An 8500-nucleotide genomic window follows, 5' to 3' on the forward strand; every position below is an offset into this window, starting at 1 on the left:
TTACATGAATGAAAACATTTTATTAAATGCTGGCTCAATAAATAAAATTAAATGGAATTTTACAGTCGCATTACTAGGATAATGAATATATTATATTTTGTGAAATACACACACATGCATAAGCACACAATGTATAGTGAGAAATAAGTCACTTTTTAACCTTTTGGATATGGTCTTCACAATGAAGTTAAGACACTGAGTGCTTCACTATTAAATATTATAATCATTATAATCTTTAATATCTCTTTAATATTTATGAAATATTTCCCCACTTTAATTTCGGCAATAGTTTTCAAAGTAAAAGAGTTACACCAGTGAATACCAGTTCTAGTGTGGATGTCAATGGTATTACATTTCTGAACAAAAAATGTTGGCATACTATTTTCATTATTTTCTTTCCAGTGATGTCATCTTCCTATATAGAAATCTCATTGTACAAATTATACTTGCACAATGCCTATCTACGGAAACTCAGCCGGACGTGCAAAAATTCTTAGAATCTAAGGCTTTGAAATGTATTAGGTGATATTCTATGTTAACGCTTATTCTTTTTGTCATACTGAAGAGAAGACAGAAACATATGCTACTGACCACAGACGACTTCATAAAGAAGTTGGGAATACGGCAGAAACGGACTTGGGGAAAATTAATCAATTGGGGGGATTCGTTTCCAGGAAAACTCTACCACTCGCCCACTAGAGTATCACCTGGAGATCAAGAAATCCCACACTTGGCTGGGGCAGTGGCTGACGCTTGTAATTCAGGCACTTTGGGAGGCCGAGGTGGGCGGATCACTTGAGGCCAGGGGTCGGACACCAGCCTGGCCAACATGGTGAAACCCCCTATCTCTACTAAAAATACAAAAAGTTAGCCGGGCCTGGTCGCGTGCAGTTGTCGTCCCAGTTTCTTGGGGGGCTGGGTCAGCAGAATCTCTTGAACATGGGAGGCAGAGCTTGTAGTGAGCTGAGATCGGCACTGCAATCCAGCCTGGCGACAGAGCGAGACTCCGTCTAAATAAACAAAAACAAAAACAAAAGCCCCCACTCTAATGTGGTCCTGGATGTCTGGATGTGCTTGGAAACACCTGACTGTACACTTAAGAGTGCCAGTGTCTCTGCTACAGGTTCTTACCACGCTTCTTAATTTTGGACTCAGAAGAATCATGGCTGTGGCTGCCACACTCGTTCTTAGCTAGAAATGTGTGTTTGTCAATATTCTGGGAAATCTTTGGTTTCACACAGACAGTGTGATGCAACAGCGTTGGAATTAGTTTTAAAAGTCCATGATTTGCACACAATCAGAGGAGTATTCCAGACATTCAGACAAATCCCTAGGCAAAGAAAATTTTTCTCTCTTTCAGTTTCTCCCTATATGCAAACCTACATACCTACCCTATTTTCTCATAGTCCTATCCTGGATCTAACATCTACTCTTGATTAAATAACTCCCGTGATTTTTGTTGTTTTTTTTTTTCAGTAGTCAAGAGCACAAACTTCCGTATCAAACATTCTCTTTTCTTTACACAGTCAGGTTGTTCTATTGCTTTCTCTTTCTTTTGCTTCTAATAAATGCTTGTCTTGTGATTGGATGAGAAGGATATCTCCAATTAAATGCTCTCATTAATTACCATTCGGGTTATGCTTAAAATTTGCATAACAAAAATGCATACTTCAGTGATGTTCTTTCTTCAGTGCTCACCTTTCACTTCTTTTACTCCTACATGCATACATATGGAGTGTATGTAGGTATATATATATGTATAGGAATATATATGTATGTATGTACATGTAGGAGTATGTATATATGTACATAGGAATTAAAGGAGTCAAAGATGAGCATATATAAAATATATAAAGATATATATACCTTTATATATAATGACCCTTTATATATAAAGGACCATTTGAATCAATCGGAAAAAAGTACTATCTATGATTGAGTGAAATTTCAAGACATAATTTTATGATATAGATATAATTTGAGTTGATTCAAACTAACTCAGATTAATAAAATTATCAACATTACAGTTAGTTCATTTTTTCAATTTAATTAGAGTTACACAATGGGCAAAATTGTGTAGAAACAATTTAACTGTGTCTTTGAGTCTTGGGATCTTCTAGAGGTTGAAGCCAAAATGTTGGCTGCAATGAATTGAAGGCTGGATTGGAGCTGCAGGATCAGCTTCTAAACTTGCTCATGTGCCTTCCTTCCAGAGGCCTCCATCCCCCAACTTGTCAGCCTTTCTGTGTGGCTTGTCAGGCCAAGAGCAAGTGATACGAGTTAGAGTGAATGAGAGAGTGAAAGAGAGAATGCTCAAGATACCACTCTGCCTTTCATGGTCTAGTCATGGAGTCAGACATCACTTATTTTATATTAATAAAAGAATTTGCTTTATAAAGCCTTCACTCATTAAAAGGGATTGCAAAAGGACTCGAATTCCAAGAGGTAGGGATCTTTAGGGGTTATACTGAAAGCTGGCCACCACGCCAGGGACTGACTTCTTTCTATTTACCAAAGTTATTGAATATTAACTTTTTATATTATACATATTTTATATGGTATTTTAAACTTTTTAAATACTGAACCACATATTTTCTTTGATTTTACATGTAATCATTTATTTTCTAAATAATGAGAGATTTTCTTTGGCTTATACATATATACATATATATATGTCATTATCTTTTATCCTCACCCCATTGCTTTGCTAATGATGCTATCTAATAGTGTAGAAAAAAGATAACAGTGAGAAACTTCTTTGCTTTTTCCTTGATTTTACTGGGAGTTGCACCAATAGTTTACTATTAATTATGTCAGTGTGGGTATTATTTTTTGTAAATATCCTTTGTCAAGATTACTCTAGATCAAGAGTTTCTTTGTACATCTAGTTTATTGTTTTAGGTGAATAGGTGTTGGATACTTCTAATGCCTATTGAGATAACGATACTGTTTTTCTTATTAGTTTAGTCATCAAATATTTACTGAGTGGACATCATGGATGAAGCACTCTTTGATAACAGGGTAAAGTGAATAAAACTGTTAATTACCCCTGTGTAATAGGGTAAATAGTACATCACATTAACTTTTTATGAATTTTGCCATGATATTTGTTCAGTCATAACATATTTATATATAGATATATGTTCAAATTTGTTAAAGATGTCACTATTCACAAGATTTTTTTCCTTTAATATACAACTAGTTTGTAAAATCAGCTTGTTAGTCTCCAAAAATGTTCTAGGTTCTTGATCAGTTGCTAGCAAATTATTTATTCCTTGGTTAACTAGAATTCATTTGGTAATTCTTGTGGATGGATCTTTAGCTGCTGTAGTGGCTAATTTTATCTGCCAACTTGGCTGCCCAAACATTTCATGAAATATAATTCTGGGTGCGTCTGTGAGAGTGCTTCTGGATAGCATTAACGTTTGACCTTCAGTAGGTGATAGGTAAAATCAACTATGGTACATCTATAACATAGATTGTTACCCAGCAATAAAAAGAAATAATTGAGTGACAAATGCAACAACTTTTGATGGCTCTCAGGAAATTATTTTTAGTGAAAAGGTCGGTCTTAAAATATTACATACCACATAATCAATTTAAATATCATTTTTGAAATGAAAAAATTATAGAATAGAAAACAGATTCGAGGTTGCCAGGTATTAAGTATAGAAAGTGAGGGAAGGAAGTGAGGTGCTATTGTAAAAGGATGCAGGAGGATACTTTGTAATGAAATTGTCCTGTATCTTGATGTGAAGATGATGTTAGCATCGAGGAGAAACTGGGTCAAGTGTGTTTGAAGCCTCTGTGTATTGTATTTTACATCTGCTTATGAATCTACACATATGTCAAAATAAAAAGCTTTAAAAAGGATTTTAAAAAAAGGAATTGGTTTTCTGAATACAGTAGATTGTTCTTCCTAATGGGTGAACCTCATCCAATCAATTGAAGGGCTGAATAGAAGGAAAAGCTGATTTCTCTCCCCGTGATAGTAGTTCTCGGTTCATTGTTTCCATCTTTATGTACAGTTGTACCCAATATTTAGCTCTCACTTATAAGTGAGAATATTCTAAATTCTCAAAGGCAACTGCAATAAAAACAAAAAGTGACAAGTGGGACTAACTAGCATTTCTGCACAGCAAAAGAAACTATCAACAAGGTAAACAGTCTATAGAATGGGGAAAAATATTCACAAACTGTGCATCCAACAAAGGTCTAGTAACGAGAATCTAAAACAAACTTGAGCAAATGAACAAGCAAAAACAAGTAAGTCCATTAAAAATTGTCTTCTCAAAAAAAGACATAAAAATGGCCCAAAAACATGAAAAATGCTCATCATCACTAATGATCACAGAAGTACAAATCAAAACCACAATTGATACCATCTCACACCAGTCAGGATGAGTATTATCAAAAAGTCAAAAAATAACAGACACTGATGAGGCAGCAGAGAAAAGGGAACACTTACACACTGTTGATGGGAATGTAAATTAACTCAGCCACTGAGGAAAGCAGTATGCAGATGTCTTAAGGAACACAAAACAGAAGTACTGGTTGACCCAGCAATCCCATTACTGTGTATATACACAACAAAAGCAAATCATTCTACCGGAAAGGCACATGCACTCATCTGTTCAATGTGGTACTAGTCACAATACCAAAGACATGAAAAAAACCTATTTGCCCATCAATAGTAGATTGGATAAAGAAAACATGGTACATGTCCACCATGGAATACTAAACAACCATAAAAAGAATGAAATCATGTCTTTTACAGCAACATACATGCAGCTGGAGGCCATTATCCTAAGAGAATTATGCAGAAACAGAAAATCAAATTCTACATCTTCTCTTTTTCTTCTGCCTTTGGAAAGGTTTCTCTGGGTTTAAAGGGATTTTTTTTTTTTTTCTAAATTTATGCACCTAACAACAATAAAACCTTTATGGGATGTAAATGCAGTCTTTTATTCTTGTTTATTGTATATTAAAGTAGCGTTCCCAAATTGTAGAAGGAAGTAGGTTGCACAGGGGCACAGGTAATGATAGACAGTCAATTTTGCAATGCTAGAACTTTTTTTGTTGCTTGGATCAAGATTCAAACATATGGCTTAATGCATTGTGAATTTCTCTTCTCTTTTCCTCCTTTTCATCTAAAAGATTTCTTTTGTTGCTGTTTTTTATTTTTCTTTGCCCTCATGGTCCCTGTCCTGCTCATGTTCAACACTGTTTTCTTTAGAATGAGACTCTCCTGAAAATCTATTTGTTTGGCATTGGATCCTAGATCTGAGGAGCTATTTTACCAGATCCTCAAATTTCCTTTCCACTCACAAATGGATTGGAGTGTACAAAATGCCTCATCATATCAGTTGCGGATCTTAAATTAGTAACCCCCACTTTCCAATGAGTACCTGTTAGGTCATGTGGGGTTTTCCCACCTGCAAGTGTCCAATTTGCCCATTTACTTCAGTCTTCTTTCTTCTGCACAGCTTCTGACACCATGCAGGTCTTGCAGCTTTTGATGTCTGTGAACGTATGCAGTTATTTGTCAGTGGGTTTTGTTTGTTTGTTTGTTTAATTACCTTAGTTACTCTGTTTTGGAGTGGGATAAGGGGAAATCAGGGAGATTAAAATATTTAAACACTAAGATAACACCAATTCTACCTGCCCAGTATCCTCATCAATAGTTGTATTTGGAAATTGGTGTCACTTTCTTCTAAAAATCAATAATTACTTCATATGTTACACCTTTCTCCTAACTTTTCCTTTACTGTCTTTCGACAGTGATGTTGTCTGTGTGTGTATAAAAGCTGAAGTCGCTCTGACTCCCCACCCCCCGCGCCCCAGAGGAAATGTGATTTTTATATCTGAGAGCAAGATTTTTACACCTGAGAACAATATTCTTCATGTATTTTAAATGCATCTGGCCAATTTCTTTAATTTCATTCTGAAATTCAGGGATATCTCTATATTTTACATGTTTTTTCCACTCCAAATATCTCATTTATTTGCTCTATTTAATATTTTTCTCTTCTTGCGTTATTATTTTCTTAAGCAGTTTTCTAGTTCACTGACTATGCTTTTGGTGTTAATGATTTAATTATGATTGTTGCTGATGTGATTTAAATCACTGCTGCTTTTTATTATTATTTAATTTATTTTCTGTAATCTCAGCTCATTTGTCATATCCTGCTGTGGTTTTATCAAAATTAAGATTATTTTACAATGTTTATGTGGTCTGTGTTAACAGATAGTTGTTAAAGGATATGTTTTGTTTAAACTAAAATCCCGGTTTTTATACAAACATAAGTTGAACAAATGTCAAAAGTTTTAGTTAACTTATTAATTAATAAGGGAACCAGTAATATGTTACAACTGGCTCAACAGAGATTTCAAAACACACACATTGGCACAAACACACACACACACTCCATCGATTGTGCTGAAATAAATTTACAAACAAATACAAAATTTATAAAATTTTTTCAAACATTGGAAAATATCAGAAAGTAAGGTTTGCTTTCCATTTAATGTTTTTACAAAGCTAATTTTACCATTAGCTTTTTACTAGTCATTAGAGGAACAGTCCAACTATTGAATATATGACCATGGCTTTTATTTCACCAGAAAATATGTAGTTTACTAGAAACAATAAAAATTACATAAAGATGCTACTGGAGTTGAATCAGGACCTTTCAAGACTGCCTGTAAAAAATAGTCTTTCATTTAAAAATAATAATTATCATCTTATTTAAGTGATAGGTCTTTGGGATTTACAGCTTTGATTACTCCTAAAGAGGAAAAGTACCCTGTATTATTTGGCATGGAAGGAATAATTCAAATTTTGAGATAAGGCAGTACCTACTTCTTTATCTGCTGAGTAAGAGTTGGGAGGGCACCTTGCATTTTGAAGGGCGCATAGAGATAAATACAACAGACTACCTTTCTCTAGAAGTGTACATAGTTATTTTATTTTCCCTTACCCACTCCAGCTCACAATTTCAGTTTGGTTCATGACTAGAAATAGATTTACAGATTCACAGAGTCTACAGATAAAACAGATCTATTCAATTGCACTGCACATTTAGTATCTGCTACACCAAAGTATTTATACTCTATCTGAGATAAACACTCATAGGAGTTGTTTAGAGAGCTTTGAATCACAAAGTTTTAGAACATTTGGATTATGTGGATTAAAAAAAATTTTATATGTTCAATAAAATAAAATCCCAAAAGCCATTTTTCCTACCCTAAATAAATGTTTTCCAAGATTCATAAATAATTTTGAACACAGTAATGTTACTATAACTCCTTTTACTCTGAAGAAACACCTGCTAATTTTTGCAGGAGAAAAGGAAATAACTCAGGGTGATTTGGGATCATGCAGTAACAAATGAAAACAAATAAAATGTTACTTCTTTGAAATCAAAAGGGACAGCTGATTTACATACACACACAACAACAACAACAAAAATTTTAAATCACATAAAATCTAATTTTTTTTTTTTTTTTTTTTTTTTTTTGAGATGGAGTCTTGCTCTGTCGCCCAGGCTGGAGTGCGGTGGTGCGATCTCGGCTCACTGCAAGCTCCGCCTCCCGGGTTCACGCCATTCTCCTGCCTCAGCCTCCCGAGTAGCTGGGACTACAGGCGCCTGTCACCTCGCCCGGCTAATTTTTCGTATTTTTAGTAGAGACGGGATTTCACCGTGTTAGCCAGGATGGTCTGGATCTCCTGACCTCGTGATCCGCCTGCCTCAGCCTACCAAAGTGCTGGGATTACAGGCGTGAGCCACCACGCCCAACCAAAATCTAATTTATTACTGCAGAAGATTTAATATGCCTTCAAATATATGTTTTTACACTGCTCTTTTACACATCAGTTGGATTTAAAGTTCTACAGTTACATATCTGGTTCTTAAAAACTTGGTACATTTAAAAAATTAGCCAGGCGTGGTGGTGGGTGCCTGTAATCCCAGCTATATGGGAGGTTGAGGCAGGAGAATGGCGTGAACCAGGGAGACAGAGCTTGCAGTGAGCCAAGATCTCGCCCCACTGCACTCCAGACTGGGCGACAGAGCCAGACTCCGTCTCAAAAAAAAAAAAAAAAAAAAAAAAGCTTTGTACATTTCTTACATTTCACTTTGATCAATCATTTAAATTAAACAAATTTTTGTATTAGCAATACATCTTTGATATCAGTAAAATAGAGTTACATGGAAAGATACAGCTATAGGTCAAGAAAACACATACACGTGCATGCACACGCACAAATACACACACGAATACACATTCATTCTCACATTATTTAGTTTGGCTCCAACTCTACCACACAGCAGCAACAAAAATTGAAAAAGGGTGCCCAGGGTTATAATGAACACTTTATACAAACAAGCTCTTCAGAATAGCATATGGTACTTTAATTCAAATGCACTCCAGGATGAGGAAAGCGCTTCACAATGGAGTATTAGGGAAAATGAATAGCTGTCTAGGGTTCTTTAAGTAT

Source organism: Macaca fascicularis, chromosome 6 (assembly GCF_037993035.2).
Source record: "Macaca fascicularis isolate 582-1 chromosome 6, T2T-MFA8v1.1".
In the NCBI taxonomy this organism is placed as follows: Eukaryota; Metazoa; Chordata; class Mammalia; order Primates; family Cercopithecidae; genus Macaca; species Macaca fascicularis.